Source organism: Oryx dammah, unplaced genomic scaffold (assembly GCF_014754425.2).
Source record: "Oryx dammah isolate SB20612 unplaced genomic scaffold, SCBI_Odam_1.1 HiC_scaffold_3, whole genome shotgun sequence".
In the NCBI taxonomy this organism is placed as follows: Eukaryota; Metazoa; Chordata; class Mammalia; order Artiodactyla; family Bovidae; genus Oryx; species Oryx dammah.
Window position 1 is genome coordinate 71,070,333 of NW_024070187.1, and position 25,608 is coordinate 71,095,940.

Here is a 25,608-nt window from a genome sequence, read left to right on the forward strand (position 1 = left end):
GTTCAGTAAAAGGTTTGGAAGATGAAGCTGCAGAAATTTCCAGAAAGATAAAGGATGAGCAGTGGTGAGAAAAAAAGAAAAATTAAGAAAACTGGAGAATTTTCCAGTAAGACCAACAAATTACTAATATGAATTTCAGAAATAGTGAGAATTCTTAAAGAAAAATTATCAAAAACAATTTATTGATTTGTAAAATGTCAGAGTTGAATAACAGAGTATTTCCAGATTAATATATTACTTAATTTAATATAGGCACAATTAAACTAATGTATTTGAAGAACATGTTTGACTATATTTCAACTGTATCCCTAAAATGTTATATAAGGTGATCAGAAAGTCAGGGGATAGGAAGATAGTCTTACAGGGAAAATGCCTGTGATTCAGGACTACCTTATGTTTGATATGTTCTGGAAATTTTAAAAGGTCCTGGAGGCATACATACAGTGTGAGAGAGAAAGTAGGCCTGGCTCCCATCAAAATTCACATAATGATGGTTCACCCAAACTAGGAAGGTGGTTCATGTGCTGATGATGTTCTAGGCCTGGTGATGATTCCCACATCGTGGCATGAGTACCTGAGGAGTTTATGACGCCATTCTCTTAAGTGATCATAAGATGTTACATGTTTAGGAAAGAATATGATGGGGTTAGTGTTAGACCTGCTGAGTTTGAGGTATCTATGGGATACCCAAGTAGAGATCCAGTCCACAGATCTGAAAAACAGAAGCTTAAGTAAGCTTGAGGCATGTATTTATTTATTCGTCTCTCTCTTATTTATCTGTTTAACCTTAGAACGGAAATTCGGCTAGCATACATTGGTCTGGTTGTATTAGTTGCCAAGGTTATGAAATACCCTGTACTCATTGGTAAATGGTTACCTCTTTCATAGCCCCCAGCGCCACTTCTCCCCACACACTAGCTTCCTAACTCTTGCCGTCAATCCATTCATCCTTTACAGCAGCTAAAGGGCCCAGAAGTGGGCTGTCCCAGCCCTGTAGCTGTCCTGTCTGCTCTAATTGTTAAAAGTTTTTATTTAACTCCTGCTTACAGCTTGTGAAGGCTGAACCCATTTCCCACATATCCATGTGTTTAATCTGTGTCATGACCTTCCACGAATCTGCTCTGCAAATCTGGTAGCTCTCCTCTCTACATCTCCTCTGCCTCTGACCACCTGAATTACTATTCACTGCTGCTGGACTCCCTGCACTTTCTCACCTCATCTCTGTGCTCATTATTCATAAAAACTTCTCCCTGATTTCTGAACATTCCACATTTTTATTCAGCTTTTAAGATCAGTTCATTGTCCCTACCAGAAAACCTTCCTTATCTAGAAATGATCATTCCAACCTTGAAATAACCATCTCCTTCCCATGTAGCATACCATTTCCTATCTTATGCTGGTGATACTTCAGTCCTTGCTGTAGAGAATTTTTTGTAGTGAATAGGCAATAGTAATTGTTGGGTGGATTAGGATATGAATCTAAATTTAAGAACTCTACCAATTATCACTGGTATATAGTGGCTAGCAGTCATCGTTTCTTTTGAATATTCATATAGTATAATTTCAGCTTCTCCCCAGATCTCCTTGGGCCTGATTTCTATAATATTATATTTCATTACATGCCAAAAAACAAAATAAGACAAAACAGCAACAAGCACAAACAGATGCAGAAATGTTTGCTGATTTTCTGAACTATCAAGTTGTGTTGTGGTCATCCCACTTTCATGTGAAAGGGTGACAGTGTTTTTCCGTTTTCTGCACTGAATTTAATTAATCTTTCAGAAATGCTAGAGCGGAGCTTTTCTTCTAAGGAACGTTTGCTCTGTTTGCTCTGCTGCAGCAAATCAGGCTTCTATTGTGACGTTGGCAGCGGCAGATGAGTCATTGCTTTGGCTGGGACGAAGTGTATCCTGAAGTCAGATACAAGAGCAGAAAAACTAATGGTACCTCGCTACCTGTAATCTCTCTCACTCACTCACTCTCCTATTGCCCTGTGTAGAAGTGAAGTAAAAATCAAACTTCCAATGTTTGGTTGAGGTAGCAAGTAATTTGTACTTAAGGTCATTGGTATATTAGCATACATGTAATTTCCTTTTTCCCTCTCTTCTTTTAAATAAGATTCAGGCAAAAGATAGACTCTGATGCGTTTCTCACATGATGCCTCAGTCTGTTTTGCTCAGAGGCCATGTCTGGTATTTGCTCTCGGTAGATGTGATGGAGAGGAGGATTGGCAGAGACCTGTGGGTAGATACGGCTGTGATATCCAGCCCCTGCGCCTGGCCGCATCTTGTGTCTGCAGAGCTCAGAAAATCTTTATTTTGCCAGACATAAGGGAAATGAGGAGAAGGCGATGGCACCCCACTCCAGTACTCTTGCCTGGAAAATCCCATGGATGGAAGAGCCTGGTAGGCTGCAGTCCATGGATGGGGTCGCTAAGAGTCGGACACGACTGAGCGACTTCACTTTCCCTTTTCACTTTCATGCATTGGAGACGGAAATGGCAACCCACTCCAGTGTTCTTGCCTGGAGAATCCCAGGGACGGGGGAGCCTGGTGGGCTGCCGTCTATGGGGTCGCACAGAGCTGGACACGACTGAAGCGACTTAGCAGCAGCAGCAGCAGGGGAAATGATACTTCCTCGATATCCACTTTCCTGTCTTCTAACACTAGGAAATGCTGAATGGAACCAAAATATCTAAGCTCTTCCCTCTCAACTCCCTTACTTTACATGATTTATTTTATTTTTGGCCACACTGTGAGATCTGTGTTCCCTGACCAAGGGTCAAACCTGCACCCCCTGCATTGGGAGCATGGAGTATTACTGCTGGACCGCCAGGGAAGTCCTCAACTCCCTTATTTTAATGAAAAGATTATATATATATATATATATATATATACACACATATATATATACACATACCCCTTTCTTGGGGGCCATGTGTGGGAGTGAATCTAAGTGAAGTTAGTTGTTGTAGAAATAACTAAAGTGGACGCAGTAGCATGGAGGACAGTTCTGCTGTTTCACACAGGGTTTCTTGGAGTAACTGTCAGGGGCAGAATCCTGAGTTGACTACTCCATCGGCAGTTTTCTCCTTACTGGAATTAGAACCATCTCAGAAGCCACCCCAAAGGTACCTGGACCTAACCTGAGTCGAGCTGTGGAAGATCTTATCCTAACACACCATGCACCCCCCTCATATTGCAGTGTCTCTGACTGGAATAACTTGCTGGCTGGGAGAGTCTCGTTTGTTTGATTGGGAAACTGCCGGCTTTAGTTAGTCCAGAAGGTAAGTGTGTGGAATGTGAAGAAAAGGCCCTGGACTTGCCCTCCGAAATTGGGAAATGGGGGAAAAAAATAGGCAACCAGTGTCAGTCCTGACTGGCATCAGAGTGCAGCCTCCGTGGCAGCAGTCTTCCCCAGTGATGTACCCCCTAAGCACTCTGTGATTTTTATAAGGGGTCTGAGTTCTCAGAAGAGTTCAAGCGCATTCCTGGTTAGCTCTCTGCAAATCATCCTACTCGCCTTCATTTTAATGAACTTTGTTGCGTGTGAGAGAACAGGGTGCATGATCACTAGGTCAGGTAGTTACTCATAATCCAGGCTCTGAGCTCTGTGACCATCGCCTGCCATGGGGCTTGAGGGAAAGGCTGAAAACCACTGTGACTTGAGACCATTTTTCAAACTAGTCTTCTCTTTCCATCTCAGTAGCTGAGAGTCAAGACCCAGATGGAGTCAGTATCTTCTGCTACTCCCGTCTCCCTTGCTGGATCCATACTGTATGATGAAGCACTGTCCTCATGGCCTTTGCTCACCTGGCTTTATTTCTGTGTTGGCGAGCGAGCAATAATGTATCAGCCACTTTTCCAGCTGTGTGATCTGGCAGGTGTTGAGTGGGAGATGATGGTAACTCAGACATTTAAAGAAAAGGGCATTTTAGTTTTCCAGAGTTACATATGGAGAAGGCAATGGCACCCCACTCCAGTACTCTTGCCTGGAAAATCCCATGGACGGAGGAGCCTGGTAGGCTGCAGTCCATGGGGTCATGAAGAGTCGGACAAGGCTGAACGACTTCAATTTCTCTTTTCACTTTCCTGCATTGGAGAAGGAAATGGCAACCCACTGCAGTGTTCTTGCCTGGAGAATCCCAGGGACGGGGAAGCCTGGTGGGCTGCCATCTATAGGGTCGCACAGAGCTGGACACGACTGAAGTGACTTAGCAGCAGCAGCAGCAGCAGAGTTACATAATGGATCTCAGCTTCTCTCCTCTCTCTCCGGAGTTGGGAGCCTTCCAGTTCCTAACTGGGAGAGGAACTCACCAGAGAGTTCTGTTGGGAAATTCGGGAGGGGATTTTGCATCAGATGTCTCACACTTACAGCATCCCACATTATTTTCTCATGATAAATAAAATGGGGGAGTGGATTCTGTGAGGCTGAGGATAATTCTGTAGGTACCCCCCCAAATAACTAAGTAAATGAATAAAACATCCCAGTAGCCCCAGATGTGGAATTAATCTTCCAAGTGACAGCAGGGCTGTGGGATCACATTAGAGAATACTCAGCTGGTGGGGTAGCCTCTTCTTGCATACAGACCAGGAGCATGATTGTTTCTCACTCAAAAGTCAGAAGCATCGCAGAGGGCAGCCCAGTGCAATTTGTTTTCAGAGAGCTTCTTTCACTCAGGTTATTAGAAAAATAATTCATCCTGAGAGCTGATGCCTTACTAGGCAAAATGCACATTTAAGGGACCTGGTGTTCATACATGAAAGACTCTGTTTTAAACTTTGGATAATTCATCTGCTCTGTTTCGGGGAGCTAGAAGTACAGCTCAGCTAGGAAATATTTATTAAGTGCCTCATTCTTTCACCACCATTAGGTGCAAGGAAGCAGAGGGCCCTGCTCTCATGGAGCTTGCAGTCTGTTTGGAGAGGAACAACAGCATGGATTTTTAGAATTGAAATGTACTCAAGGCTCAGTGCATTATTTAGACACTAAATTTTGCCGAAAGCACCAGGTTCCTACCTTGACAGTTGTCTTTCAGAGTCTGCTAAAGCTGCCATTTCCACAAAGTCCTCTTGGATTGTGTTGGAGGGAGAAGGAGGAGGATTCCTCTTGGAACGTGTCTATTTGCCTTTTACCCCAGAGCCTGGCAACATCCTGGAGTTAGTGTAATTCTTAGGATGTAGGTTGGTTTCTCAGAAAAGGAAATGGCAACCCACTCCAGTATTCTTGCCTAGAGAATCCCATGGACGGAGGAGCCTGGTGGGCTGCCGTCTATGGGGTCGCAGAGTTGGACACGACTGAAACGATTTAGCAGCAGATTGGTTTCTAGCCCTCCTTGAAAAAAAGAGAATGCCTCATGTCATGGTTATTTGAACTCTAATTTTAAATTGTGCATGTGTCTGTTATTGCCTGTGTAGCTGATATATTACAAACATTACTTGTTTATATGTTTGTCTAGAACTGTAGGCAACTGGAAAGAGGGTTAGCATTACTTTCTTGCTATCTGGAACACTGCCACGTGCCAGTGAGATTAAATATGTTCTGGGATTGGGGTGAGATAGGATCAAGAAGCCTTATTTGCATCTTCTGAATAAGTCTGAATTACTCTGAAAAATATCTAAATTTTTTTCTCATTAAATATATCCTTACATTCCCTTTTCCTCTTTATTTTCTTCTTTCTCCCATTTTGCACCCCTATTTCCCACTCTTCTCCTTTCTCTTCCTCATCTCTTTTCTTTTTTTAGTAGCAACTAAGAAATGGTACTTAAAGGTCATAACATATCCATTCATCAGTTCATTGAATTTCTTAATACTATAATTCCTAATTTTTTTGAATACTTACTATATGCTCACATTCTGCTAAATGATTTATATGCAGTATTTAACTCTTAAAAATCAGTAAGCTTTGTATTATTGTTATTCATGGTTTATAGACAAGAGAACAGAAACTTAGGAGACTGGGAAACTTGCCCAGAGTCTTATTTCTAGTGAGTAAGTGAATTGAGACTCAAACTCAGGATCTTACTTCAGAGCTCATCTGCCTCCTGTAGCGGGGGTGTTCAGTCAAGAAGCATCACCAAGGCGCACATTTGGAATGCAGCAAAAATGGTTGAGATCATGGTATTTGGAATTAGACAGACTTGGTTTGACTCTCAGCACTGCCACTTATTAGCCATGTAACACTGGAAAAATCATTTCACCTCTCTGAGCCTCAGTTTCCTCACCTATAAATGTGAAAAATAATAACTTACTTTGTGGTTGTGAGATATTACATGTAAAACTTCAAGCCCGGCACATAGCCAAAGTTTAACAAAGTTTACAAGTTTTATTCTTTATGGTAAAAAAAAAAAAATACCATTTACCCCTCTGCTAGCAACTTCATTTCCTTACAGTCATATTTTGAAATATTCTTTTAAGGGTCCTCTGTAACCACTGGGAATTTAGCATTAAGAGTATCTAAAGATTCCTTGAATCCATTGATATCTGCACCTGTGTGATTCTAGGGGTTAGTGACAAGTTCTGAAATTTCCCACATGACTTGTGAAGGAGTCTAATATAGTACTTCCGTTCAGCAGTTCCAGAATGATCTCCTTCATTCTTTTGCTTAATATCCTAGTGCTTCATCAATACTTTGGATATCAGTTTTAGGAGAGGAATCCTGGGAAAAGTGATGGAGAGGAGCAGGATATTCCTCAGTGGTCCATCTTCCGATCAGAATGCCTCCCTGGCTAGATGGCTGGACATCAGGCTCAGAGGCAAGAGACCTGATTTCTTCACTCACTTGGCATCTGACCTTATTCAGCTAACTTCTCAAGTAGTGACTTAATTGTCACTCCCAGCTCCTTGAAATTGTTCTGAGAAAGGAATTTGAAAAATAAAGTGATGTGATTCAGCAGAAATGAATCTTGTGCCAGCAGATTGGATTTCCTGCATGAAATTTTATATTGAGGGTAAAGAAGGTATAAAAGGTGAAACATAATACCTTTTTGAAAGTTGTTTCCCAAATTAGAAGTTTTTAAGTTATGCTCCAAAACCAAGCTCAGCAGCCACAAAGGCACAAGTTTAATGAAGCTTTCTTCCTTTTTTAATTCAGCAGTGGAAGATTTTATAGAATGATCAAAGCCAAAGTAGAGTGTGGTATGAACATCAGCTTTGGCTTTGGCAGTGTCAGGGAGCTTATTTAATTGCTTTGGCAGCTCTTAGCTTGTTTTCGCATGTATTACTTTCTCTCATTTAGCCAGCGTGCCTACCACATATGCAATGGCTTGTGTTGATAAACAGTTGTTGACTCTTGCATTGAAATGCATGCCTGGTTTACTGGAAAGTGTGTTAATTTTTTTATTAGCATTTCTCAAGTATTTTTGACTTGATCTGGAGCAAGAAACACATCTTATATCAGAACATATCTGTGCACAAAGTTGTGTATACCCACAGACATAAACACACGTATATAAACTAGAGATAAGAGTTTTCTGAAATCGTACTCATCCTGTTTTGTATTTTATTCCATTTTCTTCTCTTCTTTTCTACTTAGTTTTAAAGGATTCTGAATTCTACTAAACTGAATTTGGGGTCTACTACTAAGCGGGCTGTCACTCACTATGTACAGGACACGGGCCTTAGGAGTCCCTTCATCCAAATTTCCCTAGCATCACCAGCCCCTGAGGGAAGACTTTGTATACCACCATCACCACTGTCAATAAAACCTTTGGACCATCAAGTAGGGTAGTGTTAGTCGCTCAATCATATCTGACTCTTTGCAACCCCATGGACAGTAGCCCACCAGGTTCCTCTGTCCATGGAATTTTCCAGGCAAGAATACTTGAGTGGGTTGCCATTCCCTTCTCCAGGGATCTTCCCGACCCAGGGATCAACCTTGGGTCTCCTGCATTGTAGGCAGATTCGTTACCATCTGAGCCACCAGGGAAGCTCAGTAGAGAGAGCCCTACAAACCGTTACCAGGATGTTTTCTTCTAACAAGTCTCTGCCTTTTTTCTCATAGGAGACCAGAATCTTGAAAACTTACTGAGTTTTGAAAAACAACTTATTCTCCTCCTAAATTTTAAGTTCCTATTAGCTGGTGTCAGGAACTCAAGAATTCCTGTGATATGCCAGTACCAGCTAAGTGCTCTGTACCCAGTAGGACTGCAGTCAATATGGTTGATCAATAAGTGTCCCAGATCTGCACTCATCACCATGGAAAAGGGACTCTTGCAGAGGCAGCAAGGACCTGTGCTAGACAGAATAACACTGCTTCTCCATAGATGGGCTGAGTTGGTAGACAGGACATAAAGTTGTAGTATTATTAAGTGCAGTAAGAATCCAGATAGGGCATGCATTCCTTAATATACAGCTAAGAAAAGCAGACAGGCAAACGCAAGTCTGGCAGAATCTGAATATTGTTGTTCAGCTGCTCAGTCGTGTCTGACTCTTTGTGACCCCATGGACTGCAGCACGCCGGGCTTCCCTGTCCTTTACCATCTCCCAGAGTTTGCTCAAATTCGTGTCCATTGAGTTGGTGATGCCATCCAACCTTCTCATCCTCTGTCGCCTCCTTCTCCTCCTGCTCTCAGTCTTTCCCAGCATCAGGGTCTTTTCCAATATACTGGGGTAGAATTGGTCAGCAACTAGAGCTGTCTCCATTTGTATCTTTGGCCCATAAATCTGAGGTTGTCTGGGACCCATCTGACTTTGTCCTTCAGAACTTAACAGGAACCCTGAGTGCCTAATGTAATCCCTGAAATCTCAGAAGTGTGTCTGAAGGCAGGTCCCCATGTTTTGCCCAGAGATGAGTCTCACATTAGTCACTTTTGTCAGACCTAGGATGGCAGTGGGATGATGGGGTTGGGGATTCAGGATTGTGACACTGTTTCTTCTCCATCAGCATTGGCATTCCTAGGAATGGGAACCTGGATTCTGACACAAAGAAATGGAATGACTTGGCTCTCTTTTTGCCGACTTGCAGACTATGTTATTGCTTCTTCCAAACCCTGAAGGTCCTTAATTTTGCAAAATAAGTATGATGGTAACAAAACCAGTGTAATTAGGAGACAAACCAGGAATGGAGAAAATATAATGAATATAATTAACAGATAACTTATGAAAAGAGAGGTTTCATGAGCCAGAATATATTCTAACTTCACCAACATTTAAAAAAAAAAAGATTTATTTGTTTATTTTCAGCTGTGCTAGGTCTTCAGTGCTACACGTGGGCTTTCTCTAGTTACGTGTGGGGGCTGCTCTTTGTGTGGTGCATGGGCTTCTCATCGTGGTAGCTTTAGAGCATGGACTCTAGAGCATGGGCTCTAGAGCATGGACTCAGCAGTTAGGGCACATGGGCTTAGTTGCTCTGCAGCATGTAATGTCTTTCCAGACCAGGGATCGAACTGGTATCCCTTGCATTGAAAGGCAGAGTCTTAACCACTGGACCTCCAGGGAAGCCCCTGAAGTTCACTAACATTTTAAAGAAATGATTCTTAGAGTTTTAAAACAGGGAGGGACCCTCGTATAGAGCTTAGGTGCTTCATTTTGCAGATGTGGAAACTGAGGTCCCAAGAAGCTAGAAAATAGCAGCGGTGACCAAATAAACCCAGATCTTCAAGACTGGGGGGCTTGTTTCCCCGCATTTACATAACTCTTGAGATGAAGAGCATCTCTCCTTATTATTGAGAAATAGTACACACAAAAATCACAGGTTTAGCCACTGTTAGACTTGGTGATGCTAAAACAAACAAACCAAAAAGCAGCAGTATTTGCCCAGAGGGCTGTGTTTAGGTAATAAAACCTAAGCCATAATGTTTTTGGTTCAGGAGTGACCTTTGTGCTCACAGTAGAGCGCCTGTGACTCTCCTGGAAGGCTGTGCACAGTGAGTTATGTGGGAAACATTTGCATTCTCTCCAACTTCTGGATCACATGAACCCAGGAATTATTAGTCAAAGAGATAATACCTCCCAGACACTGGAGGAAATTTAAATCACCTTCCCTTGGACTCTCAGGATTGGGCTGTCGTTTATTCTACCAGTATCTGGTGCACGAACTAATGGAAAGTTGCTATAAAACATAGTGGTTGTGTCCTTTTTGTCTCTCTAGAATAGGACATTGCCAGAGTGAATCTATTACCTGTCTGAGCTATTGTCCAAGGTTTAGTCTAGGTATGAGAAACCTGCTGGGAGGGCAGTGATTCTCAAAGGACCGCCTCATCCCTACAAAATGCTCTCCAGGGAGAACAGAATAGAATCAAAAGAAATAAACGTGGTATTGGTGCAAAGGAAGGGCTTCAGATCAAAGAAGAATAGCCTGACAGGACTGTCTGACACAATCTGGAGTACTGACACAGACTATATAATTCCATTTGAAAATCTTTTAAAACAGAATTTTTTTCTGTTTCCAGAAATGATATCAGAGTACTTCTACCCGTAGATACTTCCCTTGTGGCTCAGCTGGTAAAGAATCTGCCTGCAATATGAGAGACATGGGTGCGATCCCTGGGTTGGGAAGATCCCCTGGAGAAGGGAAAGGCTACCCACTCCAGTATTCTGGCCTTGAGAATTCCATGGGGTCACAAAGAGTCAGACATGACTGAGTGACTTTGACTTTCACTACCCATAGGTAGGCACAGAGCACCGGCTTCCATCATGCAAAGAGCAGCACTTTATTCTTACTAGAGCAGACATTCTGGAAAAAGATCTGCCTTCTTTGCCTGTGGTGCTTCTGTCAAAACTATCATTCATGCACTTACAGACTATCTTGCCTTCTATTATGGTAGTTTGGGGCTTCTCTGGTGGCTCAGATGGTAAAGAATCCTCCTACAATGTGGAAGACCTGAGTTCAGTCCCTGGGTTGGGAAGATCCCCTGGAGGAGGGCATGGCAACCCACTGCAGTATTCTCGCCTGGAGGATCCCCATGGACAGAAGAGCCTGGCGGGCTACAACCCACAACATCATTTTTAATCAAGGAACTTGAGAGGCCCCGGCTTGTGGAATTCACTGGTCTTGTCTGTGCTCCCCATTATCCTGTAGCAGTTGGCTTGATATACTGCAGTGGCCTTTGAAGACTCAATTATATAGTGCTAGTGACATAGCCGGAGAAGCCAATGGCACCCTACTCCAGTACTCTTGCCTGGAAAATCCCATGGATGGAGGAGCCTGGTAGGCTGCAGTCCACGGGGTCGAGAAGAGTCGGACACAACTGAGCGACTTCACTTTCACTTTTCACTTTCCTGCATTGGAGAAGGAAATGGCAACCCACTCCAGTGTTCTTGCCTGGAGAATCCCAGGGACAGGGGAGCCTGATGGGCTGCCGTCTATGGGGTCGCACAGTCGGACACGACTGAAGCGACTTAGCAGCAGCAGCAGCAGTGACATAGCGATACCTTGTGGTTCTGGGACAGTGTGTTCTAGGTAATGGTATATGTTCTATGTCAGTGTCCAAAGTGTAGTAATGTCTCTCTCATAGCCAGGCTTCATTGGTCTAGGAATCAATGGGTAGAAATGGGAGTGGCTTCATTTTCTGTGATCCACTAGGAAAATTTTTCTTCCTGTTCCCTTGACCACAGGTTCTGTTTGTCTAGAGTTCTTAGTTACAGTAGGAGGATTATTTCCACCAGTAGACACAGCAGTGATTCCAGGAGACAACATAGTGAATTGTTGAGATTCACGTGGTCCCTGTGGGTTCCTCCTGCTTCTCATTCAATGGGCAAGGAAAAGAGTTACTGTATGGGATGCAGTGATTGACTCTGATTATCAAGGGAAAATTGCTGCTACTATATAACGCAAGCAAGGAAGAGTATGTCTGGACTCCTGGAGATCCCTTAGGGCATATTAGTATTCCCACATCCTGTGGGGTAATCAAAAACTACAACAGCCCAGTTTGGGACAGCTAATGGACCAGGTTCTTCAGGTGTGAATCAACTCACCAGGCAAAGAACCACAACCAGCTGAGGTCCTTGCTGAGGGCAAAAGCAATGGGTAGTGGAAGAATATAGCTATGATCAAACCAGTATTGTAAACCAATCATCAATCAATTAAAAATAAATATTAAAAAGAAGAAGATAGCTCTGAAGACCACATGACTTTGCAGAAACAACCCATACTAGTAATGGGTACTTCTTCCTTATTTTGTTATGAATATGTTTCTCTGTATAGTAAAAAAATATGTTTTCCTATCTCATCATTGAACATAAGATGTTTTAATAATAACTTTGTATTTCAGTGGGGCTTCCCTGTTGGCTAAAACAGTAAAGAGTCTGCCTGCAATGCAGGAGACCCAGGTTCGATCCCTGGGTCAGGAACTTCCCCTGGAGAAGGGAATGGCAACCCACCCCAGTGTTCTTGCCTGGAGAATTCCATAGATGGAGGAGCTTAGCAGGCTGCAGTCCATGGGGTTGTGAAGAGTTAGACACAACTGAGCAACTGACACTTTCACTTTTCACTTTATATCTCAGTATATAAGTTATAGGCGAAGTGTGAGCATTGCCCAAGGACTTTGAACTTCTGCGGAATGGGTGTTTTCAGATGTACGTAGGATAGTTGTATCATGTCAGTGAAAGTATGACTTTGCTATTGGCTTTATTTGGAAATGAAATGTGGTGTGAGTGTGCATGAGAGCCAAGTTGAGAGGGTGGAGTTGATGATCATTTTGTTGTTGTGTCAACTTGGCTAGGGTATACTCCCCAGTTATTTAATCAAACATAAATGTTGTTTAATTAAACTGTTGCTGTGAAGATATTTTGTATGTAATTAAAGTCCATAATCAGTTGACTTTAAGCAAGGGAGATTATTCAGTATAATCTGGGTGGGCCTGATTCTATACATTGAAAGACCTTAGAAAGAGCTGAGGCTTCTCTGAGAAAAGAAATTCCACTTGTGAACCAGCAGCAGACTCGAGCCTGCCCTTCCTAAGGAGTTGCCCTGTGGGTTCAAACTTGCTTAGCCAGCCCCCACCTGGCATAAGCCAATTTTTTGCAATAAATCTCTTAATGGATCTTACATGCACACACACACGTACACATGCACACAGTCATGCATGCCTGTGTAAAAGCACCTCCTGCTGGTTCTGTTTCTCTGATTAAACCCTGACTGATACAGCCTCAGATGTCCCGAAAACTTCCTTTACTCATTAGTGCTGCCAGCTGGGCCCCATGCACATCCTACAGGTGCTGGGTGTTTAGTTAACATGTGTTGAATTGAAATGAATTTAAGGTGTTCAGCCCTTGGGTAGAGGTATCCTTTGTTGAGGTAGTTTGCTTCTGCACTAAATTGCAGGGCAAGGTAGCAGGCAGCTACCGTCACTAGTATTTCCCTCTCAGAGTTGATTCACAGCACCCTCTGAAACTCAAGTGACAGAAATTGGCAGTGAAAAGAACCACCACCCACACGTCTTCTAGTATGTGGGAGAAATGTGGCCAAACACTGAGGCTTCACATTAAAAATTATGTCTGCCTCTGTAACTGTTTCTCAGTATTATTTAGTTTCTCTTGTGAATTATTGTGAAATCTGTAAAAGGAGGTTCTGAGAGTCCAATGGGAAAAACTGGGAAAATTAAAAATTGGTTTTGAGAAACAAAGGACCCAAGAAGCAGCCAAGAAGTTACATTTTCTTTGGTTGGTCCTTGCGTCGATCTAATAAGTACAGTACAAACCTATTTCAGTATGTTTTCCTTAGTATGTACAGTGAGTTCTACTATCACGTGACATATGTGTTGCTAAAAATCAGTGAGCTATGCTGAATCACAAAGGGAGAACCAGGGACCCGTTGGAAAATGGGAGAGCAGCACAACACAAAAAATTATCCATGCCATATTTAAAAGGATAGGCACTAATAAAAAAAAAAAGGTAGCACAGTTTTACACATGTTAAATGGTCATGAAGTAAACCAATACTGTAATGTATATGGTATTCTACCTTGAAAACGACCTAGAGTTTTCTTGTGGATTGGAGTGTTGGAGGGCTGCACCTTGGAAGTTGCTGTGAGGCTGTGGAAGGGAGGCAGAAAGCCACAACACCACGTGTGCATGATTTATCTCAAAGCACAGGTGGCCATCTGGGGGAACTGGTAGACGTTTGAGGCATGTGTGGGTGGAGGTTTTGTGTGTTCCTACACATCTCATTTCAGCAGAGTGCAAGCAGTTTTCCAAGCACTCACCTGCCGCTGGTCATGGATGAGACAGCATGTGCCAGTCACACTGGAACAAATTTGCATTTTCAAAACAAGTGTGCTTGTGAGACTGACTGTACTGCCTAAAGAGATCATCACCTCCTATCTGTACTTTGAAACTCCCAAAGGTTCTTTATCAGTTTGGTGCAAAATTCATTTATTAACACTAAGATGAATATAAATGTTTTCCAGAAACACTGCATTTGATTGTAAAGTACTGTCACACACACCCGTAGAGTTTTAACATGCCTCTATACAATCTGAGGAGCCTGATAGGCTGCAGTCCATGGGGTCGCTGGGAGTCAGACACGACTGAGCAACTTCACTTTCACTTTTCACTTTCATGCATTGGAGAAGGAAGTGGCAACCCACTCCAGTGTTCTTGCCTGGAGAATCCCAGGGACGGCGGAGCCTGGTGGGCTGCCGTCTATGGGGTCACACAGAGTCGGACACGACTGAAGTGACTTAGCAGCAGCATACAATCTGAAAACTTCTGATTTCTAAAGCACATCTGACTCTAATGGAGCAGTTGGTCTGTATACCAAGTGTCTGTTTTGTGTCAGGCATTGTGTCAGGACACAGTACACAGCAATTGCCTGAATCCTGTAATTTTTCTAACTTAAAAGGAATCCTGCAGTGCTTCTCTTAATTCTGGAACATCAGAATACTTTTGAGAAGAAGCTATTTAGTTAAAAAAAGACCACTAGAGCTACACTCTAGTAAACTCCTGTTTATTGAGCAGTGTGCTCTGGAATTTAGGGGAGAAATTTAGAGTGTATAAGAGTATGGGACCTAAAGAAACTACAAGACATTTGAGAGAGATAATGAAGACTTTGTTTCCCAGCGTATTCAGAGGAGCACCAGTCATGATGGATGTTCAGAAAGTCAAGTTTGGGCAGCACTGCATATCCGCTGCTCTTCTGGAGCACAATGCTTAGTATCAGCATATTAAAAACCCTGAAAGGTCCCATAGTGAAGAAACAAGTTTAACTTTGTTTTACATGGATTCTCAAGTGGACTGGTCTTTGAATAAGAACTTGGTACTGACCCACAGAGCACAATCTGAGAAACTCCAGACTAAGACACAATGTTCTAAATGAACTAGGAGAGGAAACTCTGTTTCTCATTTGGAAGGGTGTTATATAGATCTAATGCAGAGAAATTGGATGCTTTTATTATTTTAGGTTTAGAAATGAAAATGTAAGAGTTGCATCCTCATGACCAATGGAAAAATGAATCAGATTTGCTTGACTTGCCCAGTGGTTTTTAATTTTTAGAGTCTTCTGTATAAACTAGTAATTATACTGATGTAGCCATCAAATGGTATGTAATTGTTTCCATGAAATAATAGATAGTGAGCACTTTTTTAAATGAAAAAAAATCCCCTTAAGTAATTATTAAATGATGAAAGTAAATTAATTCCATTCAGTACTTAAAGAATGAAAATTATTGTGATCCCTGAAGCAGTGTATATGCAGACATAGGTTCTTTCATGTGAAAAATTATGGCAGAAAAATGCTGAAATATTAAGAAAATGTGATACCCGTTGCTTTTTCTCCTATAAACTCAGTCTTACCATTTTAAGATGGTAAATGTCCACAGAGGCTGGTAAGCAGATGTTTCATAGCTAGCAAGACATGGGATCAGGATTCAGGCCAACTACATGCACTCTCATCTCTGGGGCCCACACACTTAACCCCTAACTAGAGCCGCAGTCAGTAAGAAGAAACAAATTTAGTAGAAATAATACTTATTTCTTCTCCTTCCTCTCCTTTCCCCACTGCCCTAACCACCCAACAAGAGTAAATTTCTGTGGTAAAGCTGTAAAATGCCGTCCTAAATATTCTAATGTTAGAGAATATTTTGCTATGTCCTCCTCCTTCTGTATGACTGTCGTATTTTGGGAGTATTTCATATTAGCATTGCAGAAGTTGTCTGTTTTGCTACATCATGAAAACTGCTTTGATTTTTTAGGCCCATCTGTACAAAAATATTCACAATAACAATTGGCATTATTTGTCAAGAAAAGAGCTGCTAGTGATGACCACTCACTTAATCCAATTAATTCTGTGGTGGAGACAGACTATTGATACAGCTGTCAAATCATAAATTGATCATAAAAAAGTTTAATGAAGGATATGTAGAGACGTATGCTCAGGTTTCCATGAAGGTTGTTGTGGTATAGAATTGCAAATGCTTCATAAAATGTAGGTACTTGCCTTTTTGATATGGAAGCTCTTAGACCTAAACATTGAGAATAAAACTGGGGAGTCAAGTAAATAAGAGTATAACTCCTTACCTGATTTATAAAATTTTATTCCCTATTAAGATTGCTTTTTCATACTGTTCACACCTAGACAGCATATTAAAAGCAGAGACATTACTTTGCTGACAAAGTCCATATAGTCAAAACTGTGGTTTTTCTAGTAGTTTCATGTATGGATGTGAGAGTTGGACTGTAAAAAGGCTGAGTGCCGAAGAATTGATGCTTTTGAACTGTGGTGTTAGAGAAGACTCTTGAGAGTCCCTCAGCCTGCAAGGAGATCAAATCAGTAAATCCTAAAGGAAATCAGTCCTGAACATTCATTGGAAGGACTGATGGTGAAGCTGAAGCTCCAATACTTTGGCCACCTGATGCAAAGAGCCAACTCATTAGAAAAGACCCTGATGCTGGGAAAGATTGAAGGCAGGAGGAGAAAGGGATGACAGAGGATGAGATGGTTGGATGGCATCACCAACTCAATGGACATGAGTTTGAGCAAGCTCCAGGAGATGGTGAAGGACAAGGAAGCCTGGCATGCTGCAGTCCATGGGGTCACAAAGAGTCAGATACCACTGAGTGACTGAACAACAACAATAAGGTTGCTTGGTCATAGTCTGCTGTCTGAATACTGGGTGGGCCTAACTGCTAGTTGCAATTACTAAGTTTTTCTTCTAAAGTTAATCTTGGAAAATTAGTTAACTGCCACAGTCAATAATAGAATAATCATAAGAGTAAACTTTTGAATTTTATTTAAAATGTAAAGATACTTCCAACAGGAACATTAATTAATTGTGGAAATGGGGATGGGGGAAATTTTGTTTAATAATTGAGATGTCACTAAACTCTAAGACTTTGAAGCAGACTTCTAATGAAAGCTTCTGTATTATGATTCCTCCTCTGAAGAAAGATTGGTGTTCCTAGGATTTAGAATCTTTTTTTTTTTCGTGGTAAGAGGAATGGTTATTGGTTGCAGAGTTCAGGTAGATTTTACTGTTCCTTTACCTTTCTGGTAGTAAGTAAGGCATTGATGAAATAGCCTTTGCTGAGTAATTCAGGAGAAGGGTGCTATCTGACATCTGGACTTTGATATGTCTTTCACGATGGTGTGTGTGGACTCATGCCAAGTGATTACCCATATAACATGCAGCACAAAGTGCTAGGCTGATTGGTTTACAGACAGTCCTTAAATAGCCAGCTCTGCAGAACAAGTCACCCGAAGAGGGTCTTTCTGTGCTTGCATGAAGCCCACCAAGTTCTCTGAGCTAAGGCTTCCATAGCCTGGTGTCCTCTCCCAGACTGTTCACTTTCTTTCCTCCCCATCAATATGACCAATGCAGCCAATATTTTATATGGTGGCTGCCACCATTCAAGACACTGAGGCATTACCAAAGCCCTCATCAGCCTTCTTGCCTGACCATGTAGGCCAAGTCACCCATCAATTAAATAACCATTCAAGAAACTGTCATTTAATTTGCCTTTAATTATAGATAACTCCCTTGGTTCCAGCTCAATTGAACCCCATCAAATCCACCTTAACTTTAGAGCAAGGGATGACTTTTTTCCTATCAGTAAATTCTAACGATCTAAAATTCTCTACTTAGCTTAAAAGCTTTATTTGTAGACCCAGGCTGGGGGTAATGATGTCATCATAACTGATATTTTTAGAACTCTACTATGGTCTTTTAGAAATGGCAACCTACTCCAGTATTCTTGCCTGGAGAATCCCAGGGACGGCGGAGCCTGGTGGGCTGCCTTCTCTGGGGTCGCACAGAGTTGGACACAACTGAAGCAACTTAGCAGCATGGTCTTTTAGAATATTTCCAATCAGAAAACTTGAGGTTAGGTATTTCTACAGTGGGAAGAGAAGCAATTGATATAAAAGGAGAATTTTACCTCCCAAATAAATGAAATATAGCATAAATTGCTGTTTGACCATTTAATAATGCAGTCGACCTAGAAATTAGATCTGATATCAATTACATATTTTGAACCCTGGACGGTCATGGAGAAAGTACTGTACTCATTTATTTCATCAGGCAGTGCCAAAGACCAGTTATATAGTAATGTAATAATACTTGTGGCACCTTACAGAATGTTATTAGCTTAAATTTTTAAATAGACTCATTTTATATAGAGTCAATTCTTTTTAAAAAAAAAAAATGTTTATTTTCGGCTTCCTTGGGTCCTAATTGTGGCACACAGGATCTTTTGTTGGGTCTCAAATTTCTCTCCAGTTGCAGTATGTGGTCTAAGTTGTCCAGCGGCATGTGGGATCTCAGTTCCCTAACAAGGGATCCCCCCCTGGAATTCCCTGCATAGGAAGGTGGATTCTTACCACCAAGGAAAACACGTGAAGTCACTTCTTCTAACACTTACCTAATGTTCTGTGATGGTCTTCAAAATCTACTGATTATAATTTTTTTAATTAGCCATTGGAGACTTTACTGATGGAATCCAAAAGTAGGTTTTGTGAAAATCTCTGACCTATATGCCTGAATAAATAATCACTGAAAACATTTTGAAATTAAACCCTCCAATTTGTTTTTTGTTTTTACCATTTTTAAATAATGTGATCTCAGTTATATTGCACATTTCCTTGTCTTTTAAACAGTTTAACTCTTTTTGAGGACTACATGCCTAACAGTGCTTTATTTGCTATGTTATCAATCTCCTTTCCTTTTAAGGGGGATACAATATGTTATTTCAGGGATCGATGAAGTTTGAAGGTGTGTTTGCATCTATCCTAAGGATCCCAGACTATTATCTTTTTGTAATTGGTAATTATTCTTTATGTAGTTTATGTAGTTTATGTAGTTTAAACCACTTCTTCCTCACATCAGATTTTCTGTGAACTCTTAGTAAGGCCAGAACTGCAGATCACGAGAGGAAATGAGATGACCATCTTGAACAGCATTAGCCTTGTTTTGGGACCCAGATCTCTGGACAGCAGAGGTCTGGGGACTTGACACCCAGATAAGGGCTCAGTCCTGTGTGCATGTGCAGGTACTTTTCCATACATATGATGAACGTCCATCTCTCCTTTCCCCTCAAAGCTCCTGACTCCAGCCTTCAAGATATGTTTCCCATGACACAGACAAGTAATTTCATCTCTCTGGGCTCAGGTTTCTCATCCAGAAAACAGAGATGTTTGCAGTATCTACTTCCCAGGTAGTTTTGAGGATAACTGAGGTAATATCTGTTAAGTTCTTACAGCAGTCATACGTGTGTCAAATATGTGCACGCTTAGTCATTCAGTCGTGTCCGACTCTTCGCGACCCCATGGAGTATAGCCCACCAGACTCCTCTGTTCATGGAATTCTCCAGGCAAGAATACTGGAGTGGCCACTTCTCTAGGGGATCTTCCCGACCCAGAGATTGAACCTGCATCTCCTGTGCCTCCCGCATTGCAGGCTGATTCTTTACCTGCTGAGCCAGCAGTCATACATAGTAAGGGTTAAATAATTAAAAAAAAAAAGATTGGCCTCTGAATAAATGACTCTTTAAGCTTTTGAAAGGAAAGATCTGAGAGAAAGCTTCTGCTAGTAGAGGTTGATTTACACTTTCTCTTCTGGGGTGTAGGAGTGGAGGAATTTAGAGGAATTTGTATATGAAGGAGCAGAACTGAAAGGTATTACCTAAAATATCTGTAGAAAGTGCTGGCAGTAAGACTGGGTCCTGACTCGATCTAATAATATATGGAAAGATGTTCATAACAGCTCCTCTGGGGCTCTTCATAGTATGTCTTAAAAGGAGACAAGAGGAATAAACTGCAAATATATGGGGATGGAGGGAATTGGGAGCAGAGCTTATGCCAAGAGTTAGCAGTTATCTTCTATTACCTAATAAAGGCTGAAAGAGAGTGATTCTCAGGGAAGATTATGTGTTTGTGTGTGTGTATATATATATCAAGTTATATGTGTATCTATCTGATCTATCTATATCTGTATATAAAACCTTTTAGCCCCCTGTCTAACTTAGGTGTTTTTCTCAGCATCTCCCACGGAAAGGGGCCCCGGCCATCTGCTTTGTTAAAGAAAGCAGGCACTGGCGTCATGTAGCACATAGGGGATGCCCTGCCGGCCAGCATGAAGCTTGGAAGCCCTTGGTGGTGCCCGCGGGGCAGAAGACCCTGCCCAGGGGCGCGTCGCCCCGCCAGCTATGCTGCCTGAGGACCGTGCTGGCGCCGGGCCAGGTGGCTGTTGGCTCCGACGGCCGCCCTTTGCCCCGGCTCGCAGCCCCGGTCATAATTCGCTCTAGGCTCAGAGGTGCAGCCTTGTCCAGCTGCAGCGTGTTTATCTTGTAATCCACAGACAAGAAGAAAGGAGGCAAATTCCAGCCTTTTAAGAAGTTGTTCGGCAAAAGGAAAAAGAAAGGCACGTCGGTATCCCTGGAGGCGTCTGCGGGGCGCAAGTGTTGCTCTCCCCCAAGTGTCAGCAATGGAACCTTCTCTTCCGACGAGGAGACCCTGGAGAGCAGTCTGAGGTAATCACTCACACTTTTTACCCCCAGACCTTCCGCGGAGTTCCAGGGTGGGGAGTGGAGTCCCAAGGGAGGCAGGGCCACCTCGGCCGGGGTTCCACCTCTGGGAAGGTGGAGGAGCGGGGTGCATGGGGGGCTTGCTCTACGCAGACGCCTCGGGGAGCTGGCACTTGGGTCTCACTTGCCGGGAGAGCACCGGAGTCTAAGGCTCCCTCTTGCTGCCCTCGCCCTGAGGAAAGTGGCAGCTCACTGCCTTAGCTCAACAAGCTTTCTTGGATTGAAGGAGACTGTGTCCCCTGTCCCGCTGCCTGGCAAGGAGAAAGGTTTCACACCCATGTTGAGTACACAGACTGCTGGGGCACAGGATGTCACCCTCATACCCCTGGCCATCTCTTGCAGCTTCCAGAACCTGCCTCCCATGAGCTTTCAGTTTCTGCTCCTTGTTCTCTCTCCACCTGTCTCCCCTCTTCTCTGCTCTCCTCCATCCCTTCTCCCTCTCCTCCTCCTTCTCTCTCTCCCCCTGTCTCTGCTCTCTCCTCCTTCTCTCTCCCTTTCTCCTCCTCTTAGAGCACAGGCACTACTTCTGGCTGTGACGGTGTCAAGAACTTAGACAAGCAGGGTCAGGCAGTGCTTTCTCACCTGAGTGCTGGGAATTGAAGTCAGAGTCAGAGACGGTTAAGCTCTGCTCCTGACAGCTCTGAAGTCAGCTCCTCTGAGAAGCCCTTTCCCACTACCAGTTCTGGTTTGTTTGCCCTTGACAGCATTCCTCCAGCATCGGGAGCCTGGCTCCAGCAAAGAGCTTGTCGCTTTCTCTGGACGTTATTGATGGGCTTGTCTGTCTCTCTCACTCACCTGTCAGTTCTGTGAAGTCAGGGACCGGGTTTTATTCAGCCTCATCTTGGGCTCTCAGAAAGTGTTTCCTGTGAATGCTTGGCAATGCCTAAGTACGTGTTGATGGCATAGATGATATAATCTGTGATATTCTTATTGTGTTTCAAGGACAAAGACAAAAACATCCTCAGTGGTCTGTCTGTGGGTATAGTATTGTCAACTGCAGTTGAGCCCAGATTACAGAATCCTCAAGCAAGCCATCCACATGAAGCTTTACAGTGCCCACAACAACATTTGTTAGTTCCAAGTAATGCCAACTCCTTTTCTCCACAGGCCCCTTATTTATTTTCCATTGTCTTTAGTAAGGAAACTACTGACCAAAGGAAACGATCTCACTGAAAGAGAACACAGCTAGCACCAACCTAAACCCAATTGTTGGAATGTCAGTATTGATGTAGAATTGAGTATTGTTCAGCATGAATCAGTTTTGATTTTACTTCAGTTTCTTCCTTTGCAAAGTAAGACTGTGAAACTTTTTGCTTCACACACCAGAATGAGATACAGATGCTAAAATATGACCAAGCAGCGGTTTAATGCAAAATCTGAGCTCAAGTCTGGAAAGTTCTCCTATAGAAAGACTGTCCTATGAAAGCACAACTTATCCTTTTTATAGCTCTGTCAAGTCTCTGATATCTTGTTGAACTAAATTAGACTCAGAAGACCTTAGACTCTGGTTCTCATCCCACTTAATCGGTATTCCAGTTACCCTTAGGTTTTTCCTTAAGGTTTAAAGTTTTACAAAGCCTTGGGGAAATCTACATTGGAGCTAACAGCTACATTTCTATTAAATATATGTAATGTTACCTGTTCTTATTAATAAACCTATATTTATGAAACATAAGCTATATTTTAATTGTTTAACACATTTGTATAATACAGGAAGCTAGAAGGATAAACTTTGGACAGTGAGTTTTAAAATGGCTCGTTAAATATTTTTAAAATTAAAAAAATAGGAAAATAGAAGTTCCTTAAAATATATATATTCCTGTTTTCATCTCAGAAATTTTTTTTTAATTATTAAATTATTTATATATTTATTGCTGCTTTGGGTCGTCATTGCTGCAGGCAGGCTTTTTCTAGTTGTGGCCAGCAGGGGCTGCTCTTTGTTGCGGTGCCCAGGTTTCTCAGTGCGGTGACTTCTCTTGCTGCAAAGCACAAGCTCTAGGTGCTCGGGCTTCTGTAGGTGTGGCGCATGGGCTTAGTTGCTCCGGGGCATGTAGAATCTTCCCAGACCAGGGACTGACCTCACCCCTGTGTTGGGAGGCATATTCTTATCCATTGTACTACCAGGGAAGTCCCAGAAATTTCCAATTGAAAAATAATTCCACCCATGAAGTAAATATTACATGCATCATTTACAGTATAGCTGAACTTCTGATTATCTGCCCTATTTACAGAAGGAGAAGATGAAAAATGCTGCTTCTAACAATTCTTATTTTCAGTTCACTGCTCAATTATCAGATAGGTTGTGTAGGATTCAAAAAGTATATATATACGTAGTGTATTTTATTTGTTAATCTCCCAAATGGGCAGCTGGTACTAAAATACAAAGCTCAAAATTCTGTGAATGTGATCTCAGGTGGAGGCACCAAGGAGGCAGACTTCAGCCCAGTGTGAAGGAGAATTTCATAATTACTAGAGCTGTTTAAAAATGGAGAGGCTGGGTGTATGCCAGGGGGATTGGGACTGATGAAGGGCAATTTCTGCACCGGGTAGGAATTTAAAGGAGCTGAACTTTAACATGCTGTCAAACTCCAAGAATCTGTAATTCTAGAAATGTCGGCCAAAAATAGCTCATTATTGATCTGCTCCTTCTGCCTGAAATTTCTCATTTCCTTTGGGTCTTAAAGCATTCTGTTCTTTCTCTAGGTTGGAAGCCTTTATTTCTCCTAGGCTGCTACTTTTAAATTATACATGCCAGTGGGAAAAGCAAAACAGTAAAACATGATCAGTTTTTAACAGTTTAATATGACTTCCTTTATTAACTAAAGACAGCTAATACTGTGTTTCCGAAAGTGTGCTAAATAGATTTTAAATTTCAAAAGGGGGAGAGGGTCATTTTGACAAACAGGTCTGGGAAATCCTGGACCGAAACAAATTAAATAGAATTCTTTACATAGGTAAAGAATTTTTACCTGTGTAAAAAGCTTTTACTATGAGCTTTTACTATGCCATTGTGCCCTGGGAATTTCCAAGAAGAGAGCTGTCGTTTGCAGCATTTCCGAGATTCCTTTAACCACAATTCTTCCCCCTCAGAGAATATCCATTGGTGTATATTAAAGTTACCACGTGTCAAACTTAATACAAATGTGTTTTATGTAGGTGAATTCGTGTAATATTTACCATGACTCTCTGAGATTGACATTATTACTCCCATTTCAAAGATGAGAAAACTAGAGCTAGAGAATGACTTGCTGATAAGTTGCTGAGGCACTATGCAAACAGTAGTGAGTGCACTCGGAACCATCCATTGCTCTGCCTCTGTCCTGCTGCAGCTGTGCTGGGAGCTAGTCACGTGACTCCAGGTTGCCCTGCTGGCCCTGGGTCACTAAGCTCAGGTATCCTTTGGCCCTCGGCTGCCTGACAGAGGTTCTGCTACTTACGGGGACGGCACTTGTCCTACTTCCAGTTTCTACTTAACACCTGGCATTGACTATATCACACACAGCTACAGCACTTTACAGTAAGTGCCAGCTCTAAGCATGTTAAGAGCTGTAGGGGCTCCCTGGAGGGTGAGCTTACCCTGGGGCTGGAGCAGGACAGGAAGGCGCTCAGGCCTTGAGCTGTCATCTCCCAACAAGCGATAGGACTTGAAGTGGCTGAGAGACAAGGCACAGATGTTTCCAGTCAGAAATGGCATAAGCAGAGGCTTCCACTTGAGAACGAATATGGCAAATAGGAGGAAACTATCCAGCTCATTCTGTGAGGCCACTGTTACCTTAATACCAAAACCAGGCAAGGACATCACAGAAAAAGAAAATTACAGACCAATATCTCTAAGGAATCAAGACATAAAAATCCAAAACAAAATACTAGCAAACTGAATCCAACAACATATACAAAGGATTATACGGCATGACCCAATGGAATTTAAGCCAGAAATACAAAGTTAGTTTTATATCCAAATCAATCAATATAATATACTATATTAAAATAAAGGACACAAACCATAACATCTCAGCTGATGGAGATAAAAGTAACAAAATCCAACACCCTTACACGATAAAAAAAAACATGCAAAATTGGGAGTGGAAAGGAATTTCTTAAACTTGATAAAGTACAGTGATGAAAATCTGTAGCCCTGGGATTTCTTTGGAGGGAATGATGCTGAAGGTGAAACTCCAGTACTTTGCCCACCTCATGCGAAGAGTTGACTCATTGGAAAAGACTCTGATGCTGGGAGGGATTGGAGGCAGGAGGAGAAGGGGACAACAGAGGATGAGATGGCTGGATGGCATCACTGACTCAATGGACGTGAGTCTGAGTGAACTCCGGGAGTTGGTGATGGACCGGGAGGCCTGGCATGCTGCGATTCATGGGGTCACAAAGAGTTGGACACGACTGAGCGACTGAACTGAACTGAATATTTTGCTTAATGGTGAAAAAATGTGTTTCCCTTGAGATCAGGAAAAAGACAAGAATCACTTTTTAACACTGTACTTATTGTAGGTTATAACTAGGACAGTTAGGCAAGAAATAGAAGCTTTAATTTTGGAAAGGAAGAAATAAAGCTATCTATCTGCAGCTGCCATGATCTTATATATAGAAAATCCCAGGGAATCCACAAGAAAACCATTCAGCTAATAAGGTTGAGCAAGAT

The 25,608-nt window shown here is 42.2% G+C and overlaps 1 protein-coding gene across 3 annotated transcripts in view; it reads left to right on the forward strand.

Annotated features, from left to right (window-relative positions):
- CRACD (capping protein inhibiting regulator of actin dynamics) overlaps positions 1-25,608 on the forward strand; it is a 134,317-nt gene that overhangs the window by 57,430 nt on the left and 51,279 nt on the right. For all 3 annotated transcript variants that reach the window (XM_040238253.1, XM_040238256.1, XM_040238254.1), the window contains exon 2: positions 20,729-20,900. The gene's annotated coding sequence lies outside the window, so the exon portion shown is untranslated. The remainder of the gene's footprint in view (positions 1-20,728; positions 20,901-25,608) is intronic.